The sequence below is a fragment of the Sinohyriopsis cumingii genome, chromosome 14, assembly GCF_028554795.1.
Source record: "Sinohyriopsis cumingii isolate HCF-2022 chromosome 14, ASM2855479v2, whole genome shotgun sequence".
NCBI classification, from domain to species: domain Eukaryota; kingdom Metazoa; phylum Mollusca; class Bivalvia; order Unionida; family Unionidae; genus Sinohyriopsis; species Sinohyriopsis cumingii.
The window spans coordinates 115,833,977-115,855,123 of record NC_142974.1 but is presented as its reverse complement, the minus strand read 5'-3'; the positions used below and the strand labels follow the sequence as shown (position 1 = coordinate 115,855,123).

Genomic DNA, 21,147 nt, shown 5'->3' with positions numbered 1-21,147 from the left:
ATCGTATACACGTGAGTGTATGAAAGATGGAAGGTTATGATGGCGCAATATAGACAGATAATGACATATAGTTTGATAAGAAAACCGGAAAGATTATTAAAATTAACAGGAAAATTATATAGTGCAGATCAGAGATGACGACTCAGGTAATTTGTCCCTTATCACTTTTAAAAGCATAAAGTGTTTCAGAAAATTTTCCAAAACGTTTTGTGTAACCGGTTAGTTCTTGGCGCGCAACCAGCTTTGATAAAATGTTTGCATGAATGAAAATTTAGTAATCGTTTTTTTCTCCCGTCTTCTCATTGGCATCAATGAATCAGTGACATTCTGTTACCCTATCGTCATCATGCATTATCATTTTGTGAGGAATGAAGTGACCGGGAGGGTTGGGGTTCCCAAACAATGTGTGTGATTTGGATTTTTAAATTTTTTTCAGTCATATCGGTACGATGTCTGCAGTGTGGCAGTTTATAGTGATGTCTAGCACTGGGGCATTATGGTGCAGACATGTATCATGATGTCCCACCCAGTCACATTATCCTGACACCATGCCGACCAGTCCTAATTCTAACCTCTAAATTCTGAGAGCCAAGCGAGGCAGCTGTTAGTACCATTTTTGTAAGTCTTTGGTATGACTCGGCTGGGGATCTTCCTTGCATACCCTGACAAGTTTTCAAAAGTGTGCTGCCTTGCTCAGGATAATTCATGATTCTTAGCAGCTTCCCACTAGGCCATGGAGCGGTTAGGTTCCCAAAGGCATAAACAGTTATTTTTGGGAAATGCTCAGCAGGTTAAAGTGGATAATAATTTTTTTTGAATTACGCATTGTTAGGTTTAAATAAGTAAAATAAAGTGTGTGCTGCTGTTTAAAATTTTTAAGATTTAAATAATTTTCGTTAAGTATAGTCGGCAGAAACCTAATTTATAGTTTTCCATGACCTGTACGTCTGGATAATAAAAAGCCAATATTACCCAAAACGCATGAAAATAATTCGGTTCATTCGAATAGAATCCATCTGAATCTCCATGGAAACCTTGCTTTGTTTAGGTAACATGGACATTAGTCCTACACATAAGACACATCACCCAATATTTTTGTTCTTGGGGAAGTGATGGGTCTTACTGCCTAACGAAGGGTACTGTGTTGCGTGTTTTGATGTCGACTAACAGTGTAATGAAAGTCAAATTTTCAGAAATATCACACACAACTGGCGACCAATAACAACGCTTTTCTACAAAGTAAAGTTATGTTTTTATCAGACTTTACTTACCCTGATGTCTTTTCTCAAATAAATTCAAATTCTCACAAAAGAACTGGACCTGTTTTCAAGTTTTGTTGGCCTACATTTCAGTTGTCTAGAAAGCAATGAAAGCCAAGGATGCTGAAATTGGGTTAAGTTGATACATTATTCTTTAACCAAACAAAATAAAAATATATTATGCCTATTGGAAATGTGAGCAACATTTCATTTCGTTTAAGAAACATATCCCCCACATGAACCTTCTTAAACATACTTTGGCGTACCTTGACTACTGTCACACTGCAACAAATTCAAATGCATGTCAGCGGAACATGAAAATGCGTCTATTTGCTAGTGTTGTATTTTCATTCCACATGGATAAAGACAGCACAGTAAGTTTATTAATTACACATGAATTAGTGGAAGAGTATTGAAATGTGCTGCCTAATGTGTGAAATATTCCGGAAACTTTGACTAATCATTCTGATGTCAACAATTACAAGCCCGTTTTTGGGATAGCAAGACATAGCACTTGAATAAAAACAAGGTATGTCTTGGATTGTAGGACTAACATGGACATGTGTTGGTTACAGATCTATTGTTAGGTGAATTAGTTTGTAAGTGCTGTAAGTATGAGTGAATCCTTTAATTTTGTTTGCACTGCTTTAGATAAATCCCTAACCAAAAGGTTAAAAACTCACTTTCAGTAACCTGTACACCTGTCAACACTGATTCATTTACATATATATATATATATATATATATATATGATTTGTAAAAAGTCCTATCATTATCAGTGTGAATTGAACAAAGGTACTTACCATAAAAAATACTACATTTTGCATAAAACGTACCTCAATAAGTCAGATTTAACTACACTGATGAGTCAAGTCAATTTCTTTCCAGATTGGGCATCTGGTCAGCTACTGAAGATGTTAAAATTGTGGAAAACTTCTATTGGTATCTGTTAATCCTAATGATTGGTTACCCAGGTGTCCTATCAAAGGGATATTAAATGTGTACAAAATTAAAGTCAACATTACAAAAATTCACAGTATCCTATAAATATTACTACCTAATGTCATCTGGTTCTGATTCCAAGAATTCATCGTTATTATTAAAGCTGTACCGATTAATCTGCCATACTCTTAATAGGGCAGATTATGAGAACAATCGATATAAACTGTTGTCAAAAATAATTGATGCCGATGTAAACATATTTCCAAATATAAATTCAATCATAACATTCTTCTTGACATGGCTTGAATTTTAAATCAGAATTAAATAGTGGAAACTAAGGAATAAACATTTGATTTGGGGGTTAACTGAGAGACGATATTTTCTTAAAAGTAAATACATTTTACCACACTTGCTGTAAACTACTGCTGATTGTCTGCACACAACAAATTGTCAATACCATGCATGCACTCATCCCAGTCACAGCAGCCAGCCAGCAAATGAGGCCTTGTGTGGCTGTTGAACTTCCTGCATACACATTAGCAGATAGCTAGCAAAATTTCCAGCTCTACGAAACTATAACTCACTATAGTTAATCTGTTATTTAGCTTGTCCTGTAATGCTGCTAATCAAAGAATAGCAGTCACACGCTGAAGCAGCTGAACGCTGACATACAGCAGATATGCAGCATTGATATTAGCATGCCAGCACCAGCAACGTATCCCTGGATACCCCAGCTGCTTCAGCATGCGACTCGCAGTGTGGTGTGTGCATCTCTCCAGCCATGTGAACAACTTATTAGTAAATTAGTTGATTTAAAACATTGTTTCAAGAGTGCGAATCGATTGGATTATTAATATTGACTATCGATTGTACGCTATTAAATATAGTGGAACCCCGCTATAACGTGCCCCGATTTACTGCAAATTTGGATATAACACGGTTGTGGCGTGGCTACCGAAATTTTGCATATTCACACATGAAACAATTTTTTTTTTCGAAAGTACATGAAATAGCATATAAATAAATTGGTATCATTATGGAGAGGAGATCGCGTATGGATTCCAATTTAATTTGATCGTGGCGTGGTTCCTGAATTAGGGTGTAAAACGTTTATTATCATTTTGGGGGAAGAGTTTGCGTATAAATTTTAACACAATACGATCGTGGCATAGCTTTTGAAATTTAACAATATCACCCAGTTCTTAAGGTGTTATGCCAAAAACAAACATTATTGGAAATGTTACTTATTACTGATCCAGTAAAAATATGCCGCCAGCATGTTTGCTGAGCTTGGTGGTGTTATTAGATGAAATCAGTTGACCAGTAAATAATGTCCGCTTTATTAGCTGGAAACTGAAAGGGTATGAAACAAATTTTATATGATCGTGGCATGGTTCCTGAAATTTTAAATACATGTATATTTTTCTCGTACCAGGATTTTTAAAAATTTTTTAATATAGGTACGAGAAATAGTGTGTAAAATGTTTATTATCATTCTGGGAAAGAGTTCATGTATGAATTTTAATATAATACGATCCTGGCGTAGCTTCTGAAATTTAACATTATTCACCAGGTTCTTAAAGTGTTATGCCAAAATAACCATTTTCGGAAATGCTATTTATTATTGGTCCATGAGTAAAGTCAGTAAGTCGTCCTTGTGATTGTCTTCAATTAATTCTGTATACAATCATTGCTCAAACAATTGCCAACATTTATTTCTTCTTTAACTGCATTCGGAACCAAGCATCAGACAATGCGGTGGTTGATTAAAGATTCTCACAATTTAATAAACATCAAAAAACGAAAGCTGTCAACATGTTTGCTGGGCTTGGCAGTGTTATTAGACGCAATCAGTTGACTAGTTAAAAAAATGCTCGCTTTATTAGCTGGAAATTGAACGGGTAGGAAATTGTACATGCGTTCAGTTTTAATTTTTTATTTTTATTTTATAAAAGTGACTCGTGGCCATTTGGGTTTACTTATGAACATGTTATTGTGCAACAAATTATCATTTTGGGGAAGAGATCGTGTATGAATTCGAGTATAATACTATATAGAATACGATTGTAGCATGGTTCCTGAAATTTTAAATAATGTACGTGTATTTTTCTCGTACCTGGGAAAATACTTTTTTTTAAAGGCACGAGAAATAGTGAGTTAAACGTTTATTATCATTTTGGAAAGAGTTTGAGTATGAATTTGAATATAATACGATTGTGGCTTGGCTCCTGAAATTTAGCAATTTCACCAGGTCCTTGAAGTGTTATGCCAAAATAAACGTTATCGGAAATGTTGCTTGTTACTGATCCATGAGTAAAGCCAGTAAGTCGTCTTTGTGATTGTCTTCAATTAATTCTGTATACAATCGATCCTCAAACAATAGCCGACATGTGTTTCTCCTTCAACTGCATACACAAACAATCAGCAGCCAATGCAGTGGTTGATAGAAGATTCTCGCAATTTAATAAACATCAAAAAACGAAAGCCGCCAACATGTTTGCTGGGCTTGGCGGTGTTATTAGACGCAATCAGTTGACTACTAAATAATGTCCGCTTTATTAGCTGGACACTGAAAGAGTATGAAATTGTACATGCGTTCAGCTTTAAAATTTTTTATATATAAAAGTGATTCGTGATCATTGCAGGCCTACTACACTTAGTTCTCGGGTTTTACATGGGTATGGTGTTTGTTTTTGAACTCATTATTAATTTCCTATTTATTTATTTTTTAAAAATATTTTACCATTATGGTAAAGCTAGTTCACAAACGCAGGTCATTCTCAGCACTTTGCACAATGATTAGTATAGTAGTTTTCATATGTTTCTTTATTCACAAAATCTGAAGCAAAAGTTATCTGCACGCTGAAAGCATGTGTTGATTGGTAATTATTCTTGTTGTAGTCGTTCAAACAAATAGGTGTACAAGCGTTAATTATTGGAAATTTGCAAAGGATAAATGTACATGGAAACGCATATGAGAAAACTTTACCAGTATGAAATTTGTACTGACACCACTCATAGACACAGGAATGTAATGAACAATACATGTGCTTCGTCTTTCTTAACCTAATTTTGCTGTTAATTTTTCCCATTGAATCCAGACACACAATGATATGTGAAACATTTATTGAATAGTTTACATATGTATGCAATTTTTACAATGGAATTACATATTTTATGGATTAACTTCAAGCCCCGACGGTAGGATATCAGATGGCAAGTAAACAGTGTTGATACTCTGTTCATGCTATATATTAAACGTTGAATTCAGACACAATGATCTGGGAAAAAATATTGAATATTGTAAGTCTGTGTGCCATTTTTCAATAGAATTACATGCATTATAGATGAATCGAATGCCACGATGGCACGATAATAAACATTGTTGATACCCTATTCATTATATTCATTCGGCATGAATACAGTGAGTTGTTCTCTGAAAAAAGTAAAATACTTTAAAACCCCGCATTAACGTGACCCCAAGATTAACGTGATCCAATTTTGTGGACCCCAATTATCGTGTTATAACAGGGCTCCACTGTACTACCAAGCCTATGCATAATGTCGAACTCGAAACAATCAAGTTTAGTTTGGAATTACTTAAAGTAAATTCAGTGGACGAGTCCAAAACAGATTTGCACACAAGTTTTTCAAGTTTTCTGTTTCTGTGATCGTCGTTTTCTATAAATAGCAATGTATTTACCTGGTTTCTGTCTGTTTTTGTAAAAAAAAAAAAAAAAAAAAGGTTCAAATTCACTTACCGCATAAACAAACTTGTTATAACTCACACGGCAAAATACCTGCTTTATGTTTATGTTTCTGAACCAGTCATTGTCAGAAAACAAATAATAATAATCTGTCTCATAATCGGTATTGCCAGTTTTAACAATCAGCTGTACGCGGTATCTGCATAATCAGCAAAAAGTGACAGCAGTACAGCTTTAGTCATCTGATAAAGTTCTGAAATCCTCCAACATCGTCTAGTAATTGTCACAGTCTAGTCATAAATATTGTCAGATTCCCATTCATTGGCCTCAATGTCATGTGGGGATGCTTATTTAGAGACTCGGTTTTGAAAGTCACACTTTAATCATACAGTTTGTTAAATCTATGCAAGGTTGTAATGAACACGTGTCATTTGTGTGGCAAGATAAAATAACAACCCTAATAAATTCAGTATGATCGTCATGGATTAAGTTAATGTATCGAGCAACATGAACAACAAGTCATTTGTCAAAAGGACATGCATGTCAATCATTTCCTTCTATTTTACTCTTTACAAATTTGGCAGCCACCCTCTTTGCATCAGTATTTTTGACAAATTTAGAAAAGGCTGCTTCCTTGCTCTGGATAATTCATGATTGTTAGTAGTTTCCCTTACTCAGAGCATAAATAACTTAAGAGTTCAAAATTGTTAGCAATAACCCATTGCCATCATCAGCAATTAATGTTAATTACATGGAGGCCAACACTAAACAGGGACGAGGGTTTTGAATTACCACCCATCTGCAATAGCCTCCTCGTATCACATTGTCGTTGAAGTCATATGATCAGCATTAATTGCTGATGAAAGCAGTGTGATATTGCTGAAAATTTTGAACTCCTGACATATTTATGCTTTGAGCATGGGAAGTTACTTATGATCCAATGAGTTCTGTCCCATGATCAAGCTAGATGTTGCCCATGTTTTCAAACAACTTTGCTTGGAAAAGCCATGCTAGTAAGCCAAACTAGTAAGAGTTGATGACAAAATATCCTCTGCCATTACACAATAATATGGAAATATGTTACTGTGTTGGTAATTTACTTCTAGCACACCCATTCCTGTGGTTTTCTTCAAAGGTTCTCAAGCACTGCCTTGTACTGAATAAAGGCCCGTTTTATTGCCATCAGTGTCATTAAGTCCATCATGGTCTCTTTTACGTTGATTATAGATCATATTCAGGTCCTCCTTATCAGGGATCTTCGATATGCTTCCTTGAGACAGGAGTGGTCTAAAGCGCTCTCTGTTATGGATTACTGCCATCTCACCTCTCTCTGTGTGGGTTTGAATATAGGACTCTCGTGTGTCAGTGGGTTTTCCTGGGTTCATCCCCCACCATTAATACTGGCCACCATGCATAGCATATCGTGTGATGAAAAATGGCGTTAAACCCCACAACAACAACTTCCATGAGCCACTGATGTAACAAATATATTTATCTTGCTACTGGGAAGCTTTATCACATACCTGAGATGTCAAGCAGTCATGCAAAAGTTCATTGAAGTTCATAGAATCTGCGTAGAGGTATGCCAACATTCTCTCCTTTGTGCATGTTGCCAATGGAAACAACTTTACCCTTGACTGATAATAACTAAAGAGTAGAACCTGATTATGTGATGTGATGGTAGCATGAATCACATTGGCGAACTACATCAGTAGCAAAATTTATAATGGAGTAATGCATTAGAGTAAAGTGCGATGTGGAGCTGTTGACAGTGATGTTCAGATGTGGGAGTATGTCATTATTGTACCAAGAACTGTTGACCATCAACAAGCTACAGACAAGCTTTGTCACATACTCACATTGGCAAAGGCAGAAACTGTAGCCTGCGTGGATAGAGATGGCAGTGATCTTTAATGACACCACTTGGTTACCCAGGGTCCTCAGTAATTTTGTAAATTTTTCAGTATATTTTTTATTGAAAAAAATCATATAAATTGTCTCTCCAAAACCCCAAATTATACTAGAGAATGCTGAATTTGGTTTGTTTTTTCCTTCATACTTTCATTTTCTGTGTGCTTTTGCATTGCTTTTTGTACTAGAGCTTATGCATAGCTGTATCACAAGCAGAAGTAGACTTCTATAAGTCCATCAAGTGACCTATTACACCAACTTTGTAATAAGGGAATGTATGGTTGAAATGATGCTGTGAAGTGTTAAAGAAAAATATCTTGAACATTTGACATGTGAAATTGTTGAAAATATTGGCCATTTTTTGTTACAAGATTTAACTTTCTTTAGTATTAGTAGTTTCATGGTGTTGTTTTGCATATTTAATTCATTCTCATATCTCTAATGCTTACCTACCTATTTCACATACTTAGCTTTGAGTTATTTTCTTATTATGTTTATGCGGGCTTGCCAAGCACTGTGATTTGACCATAAAGTCTTGCTGAAATGACCCCAAAATTGAGTACTTATTAATATAGCAAGAATACAATCATTGCAGTCCAGAGACTGAGTTTACATTGTTTGATCTAGATCCTGGTTTTATATTGGATTGAATGGAGCCAGTCTAACATCTCAGATGCTTTAACCAGGTCATATTTTTCATGCAAATCACCCGCATGATCAAGCTATTGCGTATAGCATTATAGAAATGGCATGGAACAAATGAAAATAAATTGAAGACAAATGAGACAAGTTCCATAAAACACATCTGAATCATTTAAGTGTTTGTTTTCTTGATCAATAGTAGTAGTACTTGATATTTTTTTTACATTAGACCATACTGAAACTTGGTCAAACATGTAGAAAATAATTGTTCTTTTTGGGGTTCGTAAAGAAATGTTCATGATATAATAGGTTAAGTTGGGTCACACTTTGCATCACAACAAGCGATATCAGTTGTTATGTGACCATGTTGTAAAGATATCTGATTTCTGTTTCAGTTACCTTCATTTATTATATAAACCATAAGAAAGTGAATATGCACTTAGCAACATTCGCATTCTGTCTCAGATGGGGTGGGGTCTGTCTATTTGGTAAACGTAATGTGGATCACGTTGTTATTAAGCTGAAATAAAATTGGAAGTTTCTTGTTCAAAAAGCATATCTTTCACAATTTTGCAGGTTAAAAACATGATGAGACATGGTTTTGCCATAATGCAATGAATGTGTTTACCGGTTAACATTAATTTGTACATGAATCACATACAACTAACATCGTGCATGTTAGAAAAAAAGGTAACACGTATGCTTATTGTCTGCACGCAAATTCAGTATGTTACTTGTGATCTCTAATTTGAGTTTACAATTATGCTACTAACAATTCCCACAAAACATTTTCAGTTAGTTATGCTTTGAGGAAGCTTGCACATCATGTGGCATGAATGATAAATAGCATTACATGAATACAAAATGGACCGGTCACCTGATGCGAATTCTGTTTCAAAAGTTCTTCTGTGATGCAAAGTTTGCTTGTCAACAGTGGAAAGTGGCAGACAGCAGACAAGAGTACCAATGATCAAATTAAAGCTGTAAGTTCAGAGTTAAAACTTTTCAGTAAAGATGGTATAAAGAGTCCATTTGGAGACGAAGCAGTAATGAATTGTCTCGTGTTTGAACAACACTCAACCTGAAGTAAAATATACCTTCCCAGTTAGCTCTTATTTGGGATATTCCTAATTATCAGTTAGTTTTGTTGTTTTTGGAATATTGCTAATTACCAATTAGCTTTTATTTGGAATATTCAGTGTTTCCCTTTAAGCACATTTGTGCGTCAGGGATGCATGCTGGAGAAAATTGATGCACACATTTTGTTGCTGTGCGTTCTTTTGCCGCAAGGGATTCACATAATGCGATCATGATTTATTTAATATCCAATGTGTTGGACGAAGGGTGGCATTGTGTATACTTCGAGCATAGGCATTGACTGGTTCCCCGCTTTGTTTACTCCCTGTGTTGGGCTTCTCTATTCGTATAGCAGAGTGGAACGCAGGGAACATACGAAATAAGGAGCCAGACTAGCATAGGCAATGTTATGACGGAGTAGCTTCCCATAATCTTTCGAGCTCTCACGCGATTTCCATTGAGCTCAGCAAGATGTCATCTTGATGTTTAACCTCAATGCTTGTTGCACTAGAAAGTGATCTCCAAATTCAAACGTCGTGCACAAAAAATCATTAGCGAAGACAGTGAAAGAAGCAGAATACAAAAGAGTAACTGTGGATCTAACTTTAATGGAAAATGGAGAAAGTAATTCCCTTGACTGGAATATGGCACATCCATTAGGATTACCTGTGTGACTTCTGATGGCGTGATTGCGAAGACTGCAAAAGTGAATAATCCTTTCGTGACAGGGTTTAGGAATTTTAACAAATCTGCCCTCGTTCGCCACAAGGTATCTGGACTACACATTATAACCCAAGACATTCTTTCACAACAAAGAAATCAGTATCCTTGCTGAGACAAATGCGTTTATTTCAATTACTCAGTCAAGGGGTCATTGCAGATTTTGTTGGTTTTTAACTTTGTTGCAGTAAAAGAAAGACCTTAAAGTTCAGGTGTGACTTATTAGATACAAGATGAATCATTAGCCTCCTTGATTTTTGGATAAATTTGTTCTAGGACGAAGTACAATGAAATTGATGATAGTACACATTTTTAGACAGGCAGTAAATTGACTGCCATTCGGTTAAAAATATTTATTAGGCTTTTTGTATTGGCTTGTATGTAATATGTTGGTCTATAATATTGCTTCAAAAAGATTATAAGGACACTGTTAAAAGTACGATTTTAAAAGAAAAATGAACTAATAAAATTATTCTTTGAATGGACAATGCATTTGTTTGTTAATTGTGTATGTTGATTTATTTGTATGTTTAGAGAGAGAGAGAAAGAATGTTTTGCAAGTTGCAATATCCTATTTTAAGTTGAAAATGTACAAGTCAGATGAAAATTTGTCTATATTTTTGACCCCCACATTTTTTATTTGACCCCCAGTTCTGACACCAAGTTTTTTTTTTACCCTCAGTTTTACACCCCGGGGGGGGGGGGATACACTGATATTTCTAGTTACCAATTAGCTTTTATTTGGGAAATTACTAATTGTCAGTTATCTTTTAATTCGGATATTGCTAAATACCAGTTGACTTTTAAATATGGATACTACTTATTGCCAATTGTCTTTTATTTGTGGATATTGCTAATTGCCAATGGTCTGTCCTGCTTAGATAACAGTCACATAATCTGTGCCAAATATGAACCAGAAAAACACAAGTCACTTTAGTAGAATGGTTAAAAAAATAATTATACATGAAGCAGACTTGAGAGAGAATGAAGAGTTCAGAATGCATGTCATAGAATGATCTTAAAACTTTAATTGTCTGCTTTGTCTCTGCTGAACACAGACATATCATTAGTGCCGCATAATGTCTTCTTCTGGTTGAATATTTTTGACTTATTACTTGTACCCTTGTTTACAAATAGTAAAAATGTTTCTTTTTTTTATACTCTTTGCACTGTACATTATTTACCCTGGAGCAAATTTGCATCTCCAGTTTTCATTGTTGCACCTCCTGTGTTTAGAACTGGTGGTCACTCTAATAAGATGCCCAATTTGAAAGTACTTCACAATTCTAATGATAAAAAGGATGTTACGACACATCAGTAAGGGAACTGACAGTTTCTGACTGTACAGCAGCTTATGGTCTGGAAAATAAGTCTTTTTAGTTGAAAACAAATGCAATACATAAACTTAATAATTTTGCTTTAACACATTAACCCCAGGCGACGAGTTATGTAGCATCATGGTCATCCAAGATACTCTAATGTGGGTGGTATTAAAGAAAGGTAGACAGATGTAGCTCTGCAGTGATTCCAAATAATCTGGAATTTCTAGTTGCGCTACAAAATGCAGAGGGGAAAACCTCATTTTATGGACCCAATTTTGTTCTACCCAAAGTTCGCTCGTGATCGGTTTTGTGTCCAGATTTTAGACTTTTTGGTCTCAGATCTACTGCAAACAGACAGATGTACCTTTCCAAAAAGTACGATAAGATGGGCATTTGGAAAAAAGAGTGGTCTCGATTAAAAAATAATGGCTCCATTTAGCAAAATTAAAGAAAAATCCAACTTTTACCCTTCTGCTCACGTGTGAGCCAAATAGCCAACAAAATTAGGCAGTATGTTATTGGATGATCACCTGGAAATTGGTGTTTTCGGATGTATTCAGAATAGCTATCAAAATGTGTTTCCTACTTGAATTTCAGCCTAACACGACAAAAACCTCCTGGGTTAATGTGTTAAAAAAAAGTTGGCACTATATTTTTCATCATGCATTTGTGAACAGCCAATGTAGGATAGAAATTCATGTAGCAGTCACATGTCAATTCTAGCTGGTCTTAAATGAAAGTGTTGAATATGGCCACCACTTTGGCCATCTTGAAAATCTTGTTAAAGTTAATTGTCCTGTATGAAAGTTATGTTGCTGTGTTTTCCCCCGGAAACTTCTTGTGATGCATAGTTTTTCCAAAATGAAAATGGTTGGTGTTGGTCCTTTAGGTCCAGAGTACATTTATTTTACTAAGAATTTACCTTCTTATTAACAATATTGAATAATTTATTTTGGTGCAAAGTTTTGTAATTGGTCTTTAATTGCATTACTTGAGTTGACAGAGGCATCACAAGTGGACTGATAGTGACCTCATGTGACATTCATGTTATGAACACGTTTTTGCCCTTGTGATCAACTACTCTAGTTGATATATGCTAATGTAAAACATTCATTGCGTTAGCAAGGGTCATACACTATTGTCTGAAATCTAAAAATTGCTTTTGAGACATGGCCCATAGCTGTTGGTGAATACAAGAGAGTCATTATTTACTATTCTTTTTTCGGAAACAAGGTATGCTTGTTAATTGATTGATTAAAATGACAATGGTGCTGGTCTTCACGATGAAGTAAGCATGTCGGTGCATGACACTTAACAAATTTATATGCTTTGTTTTGTTTCAGCATTGTAAATTTTTACTTTGACATTGCAAATGGTGTTTTTGTGTTAATAACAAACATCAGTGGAGTTTGTTTTTAAATTAACAAATTAAAGTTTTTTTAAAACCACCCATAAAAAGAATTGTATTCAAGATAATTAAATTACAAATTTTTAAATAATTTGTCAAATCTAATTAGATATGAATAAGATTAAGGCCAATCCAGAATGTAATTTTAGAGCAGTGCTTTGTCAACTTGATACCAGTTACAAGTAAATGTTCAGTTTTGAAAATGTTAAAAAAGTCCTCACTAATGAAGCCTGATGCAGGATTCCAATATTCCAAGTTTAAATTAATAGAAACTGCAAGGTAATACACACATTGTCTTTATTTTATGTAACATGATGACTCAGATATGATACAGTTCAAACGTAATCATACAGTTAGCAAAGAATTGTATTAAATGTTTTTAGAAGTAGAAGAAATACTATCATTATTAAAAAAATGTGTTGTATATGCATAGAAGAAATATGGTTATAAATAACTTCCAATTTAGATATTTTTCGATGTTGGTGTTTGCTTTGGAAGTTTTATTGTAAAAAGTTCCTCTTGATTCATAATAATGACAGTCTACATCACATTTGCCCCAAGTACAACAGTGAACCATTTGTCTGATATATTTGCAGTGATTTTCTAAGTAATCTTTCAAATTCCTCATCCATGTAATAAGAAAGTAATAGAGTGTGGTCTTGTGAGCAAATGTGGCGGATAACAGTGCGTAACTAGGAAGTGAAACAGATGCCTATTTTTGATTGCTCATTGTGCCTGTTTTGATTGACAGGCTGGAACTATCCATAGGTGACCAAACCTATTTTGAAATTTCTGGATGCTTGACTGGTACGTAATTTTTGGGTGGAGGCCATTTGATACCTAACATTACTTGAGTATGTTTTATTCGATAACATGAAGCATTATTAGGTATGTTCACTGTTATATTTGCCCAGATTATAGATTATTCTATGTTGATAGAAAAAGTCGAGAGAAAAGATATTGCGATATTTACAGAGTTTATTATAAAGTTTTCTGATTTCTACTATATGATGTGTGGGGTGTTGTATGTATTGTGTCTATACATTGTCATAGTTCCAAATTTGTTTGTGTTAAGGTGAATCAGAGTTAACTGGCTTAATCTAAACAGTAGAACCTGCCTTGAGCGACCACAACTGCCGACAAAAACCAAAGACAAAAGTTTCTCTTAACAGGTTAAAACGGAATGTAAATCATAAAATCTGGATTGAGAATCTGGTCTCTCAGGACAGGTGATATTGTGTAGTGGTCTTTTAAGACAGGTTTCACTGCAGAAAGGTGCATCAAAAATACAGATATCCATCTTTAAGCCATTAACACATCTACAAGTATTCATGCACCAATACTTCACTACACAGCTCAAATTCTGGTTCCAGTGGGGATTTAGGAGATCATCAGTTAATATGTTTTTATTTTATTTTTTATATTTTGGTCACACCTGCATAAATATGGTGAGATGTATGTGATGTTTTTCTTGCAGTTATATTGACATCAGCATAGTTAAAAAAATGGATGCAAATGAGACACTGGGTTGACGGAATAATTTGTGTAATGCAACCTAAATTCTTATTTGTCTCTTTCTCATCCAGCTACAAGTAAAGCAAAATACACGTTGAAGTATTTGTCTTGATTTGATTTATTAGTAAGTACCCTAGATTTTGACATTGTGAATACAAACTAGAATTGCTTATTTTAGGTGCCATGTCAATTATAAATATGCCAAGAAAAGATTTAGAAGTCAGTAATGATAGTCTTGTAGACTTCACATCTCTCATTGTCTGACTTCTCAGCAAGACAGTTTTTATTCATTACATATCATGAACCAGATACTGCTTTTTGTATTTGTAATCATTTTTATGTTAAAGGATTCAGCAGTCACAGTATAAGGGGTAGTTGGCATCTTGGGTTTATAAAATTGGCAAAAGATTTAACCATTTCCTAATGAAAACGTAAGGTCCAAAGGCCTCAACAAGGTCAAAAGTGTCTTTTTTATTTTAAGAAACAGTTGTTAAATTGCAACATTGTAGTTTTCTTCTATTACAACTAGGTAGCAGTTTAGTTGCAATGATCCAGCTTTGTATTTTTTAAATGAGCTGGCTGCTTCAGACCGTAAGATAAGATGACTACAAACCATAAGATGACTTCAGACTACAAGACGACTTCAGACCATAAGACAACTTCAGACCATAAGACAACTTCAAACCATAAGATGACTAAAGACCATAAGACAACTTTAGACTGTAAGACAACTTCAGATCATAAGACGACTTCAGGCCATAAGACGACTGCCTTTTATCCTTGTATTTATTGTCACCTTTTGCATGAAACACCTTTTGAGCTATAGTAATTGTTATTAAAGAATTTTTCTGAAATGTGTTTTTATTTGATGAATGGCATCAATTCATCTAGTTTCAATAAGGTAAATCAATTACACATGCACATAACTTACAAATGGCAGTTATTGCTAAATTTTACAAAACTGTCAAATATAGTGAGATGTATGTGACATATTTCTTACAGTTATATTGACATCAGCATATTTGACAGAGTTTAAAATGTTTACAGGTTAGATAAATGGAGGATGATTGAACAAATGGATGCAAGCGAGACACTGGGTTGACGGGAATCATTTGTGTAATGCAGCCTAGATTCTTATTTGTCTCTTTCTCATCCAGCTACAAGTAAAGCAAAATACACATTGAAGTATTTGTCTTGATTTGATTTATTAGTAAGTACCCTAGATTTTGACATTGTGAATACAAATTAGAATTGTCTCTTTTAGGTGCCATGTGCATTATAAATAAGGGGTAGTTGGCATCTTGGGTATATCAAATTGGCAAAAAGTTGGTCCATTTTTGGGGGATGAAAGCAACAGGCATTTGACACGTGATTTAGCCAATCAAATTTTAGGTCATTGCTGTTTTGTCATGTTTAATTGTTACAAGTTAAGCAGTCTTGCAACTACGTTGGAGAAATGCACAGTTGTACTTATTAGGTAAGGCAATCTTTAACATTTCTGTGAAGACAGCAACTAGCAGGTAACTTCAAATACATGTGACATCTAATAGGACGGCTCTGTCTTGAGCATGATAGTCTGGTTGAAGTTTCATTTAAATTTACAATCTTGTTTTCAAAATTGATAACTTGCATTCTTAATATTAGTATTTTTGTTGAATACATGTACAGAGAAGGTGGAAATGATGTACAGTCACCTTTTAGTGGTAGAATTTAAGAAACAGAGATTTCTTAATTGTTAGTCTTCATTTTAATAATGAAAAAGTAAGGTCCGAATGCCCCCAAAAGCCGAAAAGGCCTTTTAAAAAAAATAAATGAAGAAGTTTGTTAAATTGCAGCATTCTAGTTTTCTTCTTTTAAAACTAGGTAGCAGCCTTGTATTTTCTACGTGTGCTGGCCACTTCAGACCATAAGATGACTTGAGACCATATAACGACTTTAGACCATAAGACAACTTCAGACCATTAGACATCTTCAGGCCATAAGACAACTACAGGCCATAAGACGACTTCAGACCATAAGACGACTTCAGACCATAAGACGACTGCCTTATCCTTGTTTTTATTGTCACCTTTTGCATGCAACACCTTTTGAGCTACAGTAATTGTTATTAAATAATTTTTCTGAAATGTTTTATTTCATGAGAAGTCTTGAACAGCATCAGTTCGTCTAGTTTTAATAAGGTAAACCAATTACACATGCACAGATAAATTACAAACGAGTTATTGCTAAATATTACAAAACTCTCAGATAGTATAATCAAATGTAAATGTGAACCATATTGAAATGAAGAGTAATGTTGATGGCCATTGTATATGATGTTATGAAATATGGACATCCACAGCATTAAAAAAATGGCATTTTCGGATTCTGTCTTGGGAAAGGTGTTATTGTGTTACAAGAAGTCATTGGACAGACCCAGTTATAGCCCAGCAGGTAACATCAGTAGTTTCTAATTCTATCTTGTGACAGGTGCCATTGTGTTACAAGAAGTCATTGGACAGAACCAGTTATAGCCTAGTAATTAGCCTCATTAGTTTCATAATTGTCTTATAAAAACTTGAATGGACGTGGAATCGATGGTTCGAAGGCTAAACTTTGTTCTTCAGCATGATTAGATTGCATCTATGATTTTTAGCTTTAATTTCTGACCAATGAGAAGCATCTCACCAAATCATGGGAGCTTATTTGCTTGCATTGTGTTTAAAAATTATATCTTCCTGAGTTTGAGATAAAACCCCTTCTGGCTTGGTATGTTTAGTATACAAAATTGTAAGATACTAACTCATCGCTGTCATTTTTGGGGAAAACTTTATTGTTTTATATTTTATATTTTGCCAATTAAAGCCTGGGTTTGTATTTTCACTGAAAGCGGACATTAAATAATGACTAATGGTCTCTAGTTGTAATGAAACTGCTGTTTATTTAGTCTTTATTTACAGGACAGATGCAGAGTTATCAAATCTACTAAGAAAAAAAATTGTACGGTATTGAATTAAAAATTTTAGTAGAAATAATGCAGACATCTATCTTCAAGAAACCTGCCTCTGTGTTTGAAATTGAATCTGGTTTATTTCGTAACTTTAAATATATTACAGTAGCTGAAATCTTTGCTAACAAGAAGTTTTTATTTTGGTTTTTCTTTTGCTTTAATCATGCTTAATATAGAAAACTGAACTTAGTCTAGATGTCAGATCAAGTATTCTTGAGATAAAGTTTCATTGGTATAGATTGTGCACAGTTTGAAAATATATCAGTATGGGCTAGATGAGAAAGAAATCTTGTGTACTGTGTATTCTTTTTGTATAATCTAGAGATGTTTATTTAGCTGTCACTTTTTAATAATGTATATTGATATATTCTCACCTTCCTGCTGTTCTTGGTTCAATTTTACATTATTCAATTGTGCTTAATTTATATTGAAAAATTCAGAATTAACTCCAGCTGTATTGCAGTTGTCAGCAATCTCTTTATCTCTCTCTCATGCGATGAATACATTAATTACAAAAAGATGATATTATGGCTGGAATTAGCTTTACAAGACTACAGTTCTATGGTTGTTATGCGTTTAAAAATTCTCTACTCACTTCTGGCATTCATGCTTTCATTCATTTTCAAGTGTATTGATTTTTACAACTTTTATAACATTCCACAAGGGGAATTGTCATTTTGAATCATAAATTTTGGGATGATATGGAGATTACATATAAAATTGGTGCACTTATAAAAGTTAAATGTATAATATAACTTGGGGGCGGGGGATAAAAGTGTAAGTGAATGAAAGAGAACATCTTAGAACATAGAATCACTTTGCCAGATAACTGGACCTATTATCAGACTTCTTATTTTTTATCTGATGCATGTAACGCAACATTTTGCCTGATTAGTGATTATAAATTTCAGCTGATTGTGCAAACTTACTAGTCAAGCTAAAAATAGGTTAACAAGCAAGAATAATTTTTACTCTTATTGGTTTTTATGCTACATGGTATACAAAAAGGTTTACAACCCCTAAATTGACACAAATTGGAGACTTCATTGGGTGTAGTCAAAATTCGCAAGTCAGGTGTGCTCACCTGAAGATAACCCTATGTGTCTGATAAAGATCATGAATTAATTTGCATGTGTCTGTAGTGGGAATAATTAGTCTACCGCAAGGTCATTGTTACACACATTTATCACACGTGATGCTACACCTTATTTTAAATTCCTATGCAAGGATGATGTCTGTGAAAGGTATATAAAGTCAAGAAATTTTAGGTATGTTTTGTAGAACCTCATTCTAGCATCAATGGTTTTATGTGGTACAGATGTTACAAACAGGATTTACAAATCCATTGATTGCTTTTTATGTAAGGTACATGTGGTATACTGGAATTTTGTATTTGAGCATTTTGTGTGAACTTTTATATTTGTGGTTATTGAAGTTTTTGAATATGCAAGATTATTGATTTTGTAATACATGTACCTTGAAATGTATTCCATTAAAAAATCCTGCTGAAGGTATGTCAGATTTGTAAGAAGTCATGTTATTTACACTGTGGAAACATGTTATTTAAATATAATTTGCACTTTCTTTTGAATTCATTTAAGTATCCGTTATTTAAACAAATATTAGCTTGATGTTGAAATTTGTACTTGTGAAGTTAATTTCAAGCATCTCATTTTGATCTTATTTTATACTTATATGCAATCAAGAATTGATAATTGAAATGAAAGACCATTCTTCTGTAAGGACAAATAATAGTGGATCATATCATTACTACAGTGGAAATTTTAGTCGATGCACATTTTGTGTGATTAAGTAATTAGCAATTAATAAATCGTTTGAAGTTATAGGAATTAATTTGCTGCTCTATTTACATAATTTGTTTGACCATTATTTCCTGCAGTGTTTAAGACATAATCTTTAGAAACAGTGGTCTCAACAGTGTTAGCTTAGGATAAATCAATAGAGGGTAATATCTAGTGAAATATATCGGGTTTTGAAAACATAGAGCTCGAGTCAATGTCTCTGTTTGGAAAAAATAGTTCAGTATCACAGAGTGAAGGCAATTTTCAGGCTTGTTTATGGACTGTCAGACATTTACACCACATACTCTCTTCTATTGCAGAATTGACACCTTGCTACATGCTAGGAAAGCTAAGGTGATGAGGTAGTCTGGTAGTCTGATATCTCAGCTGAAACATTAGTTTTGCAAACGCAAGGAGTAATTTGTGTGAACGTGGGAAAAAGTCTTCTCTGGGGATTATTGAAAGAAGTCAGGCAAGTACATGTGCATGTTATATAGTATCTATTATTAATTTAACCAAGTTTACAGTATTAGGCATTTTTTGAAGAATTTAACATTAATATTTCATCTTACAGATTAAATACTTTAACATTACATTACCTGTTTAGGAGATGCAGAAATATGTTTGAAGCGTTTTAAAATGGGAGCCATCAACCATTATTGGGGGTGTAGGTGGGAAAGTAGATCTTAGCCAAACAATTTAAGAGTTCATTTTCATTATGGAGAGATTCTGTATGATATCAGATTTTTTGTATTTTCATTTTTGTTTGTTTCCCCCACCCCTTTTTTAATATTTTAACTTGAAACCTATTCTGTTCCCCACCACTTTTTCACATCTTCTTTTATAATGACCTGGTGTTTATAAACCTTTTCATGTTATTGTATTCTGATACTTGCATACATATATTAAGAGCACTTTCCTTCATTGAAACTTTTTGGGGATTATTCTTCGGAAATGTCTTTGATAAGTAATTGATTAAACAGCTACATGCATTCTGCATTGTTTGCAGTTTGCAAAGTCAGCAGTTTTTTGTGCTAATTTCTATTTTCATATATGGAACAGGTACCTTGGAGGTAAATTCGTCCAGGTACTGGGAATTGTTTTGCATAATGATCATGCTGTTTGAAATGGTGGTTTACAATACTGTGAGAACGGGAAGAGGAGACCTAGTAACACAGTGAACTTGATCTCTCCAGTCTTCACTTGTACCTGTGTATGTTCTTTAGCAGTCCCCTTTGCCTGCCGCCCATCTGAGCATATTGTAGCTTGGTATGGTATAGGCTGGGATTTTTCCAAGCGTGATTTTGAATGGGTCTTGTGTTTGTCATTTGGGGTTTTTAAAAAAAGAAAAAAGAGAAGAAAAAACTTGAGATAAAGTTAGAATTGAAATTTCATGAGTCGCTTGCAGAATTTTACTTTTTTATTATTTTGTTATGTGCGTGATTTTGGAGATTTGGTTACCTGTCTAGTGATATTTAGACTATTCTTTTCTTTACTTTCTTCTGGTGTTAAATTGACCTTAGGCATTCTCCATGGATGTCTCCACATGTATCCTATGATGTGCTTATTCTCATAATGGAAAATATAAGAAACAAAATGTGTATCATTGTAGAAAAAATAATAGAAATGATGTCATTCACCTGATTGTGACATAGATCTAATTTGTATAATTATTTTGGAGATGTTAAAATATGCCATTTCCTGTTTGTGACTGCTGGAACTTGTGCTTGTTGAAGAAAGAAAAATGCAAACTTGTTTTTTCGAATAGCATTTGATGTGTGTCTATGAAGTATGCAGCTGTTTTAGCTCTGGCCGAGTGGATAATAAAGCGTTACACACACTTGACATTGGAA

General features: G+C 34.2%; 1 protein-coding gene across 3 annotated transcripts in view; it reads left to right on the top strand.

Moving 5' to 3' along the window:
- LOC149784648 (sodium-dependent phosphate transporter 1-A-like) overlaps nt 1–21,147 on the top strand; it is an 81,295-nt gene continuing 60,148 nt past the window's right edge. For all 3 annotated transcript variants that reach the window (XM_089932703.1, XM_089932704.1, XM_089932702.1), the window contains exons 1-2: nt 1–146; nt 19,615–19,766. The gene's annotated coding sequence lies outside the window, so the exon portion shown is untranslated. The remainder of the gene's footprint in view (nt 147–19,614; nt 19,767–21,147) is intronic.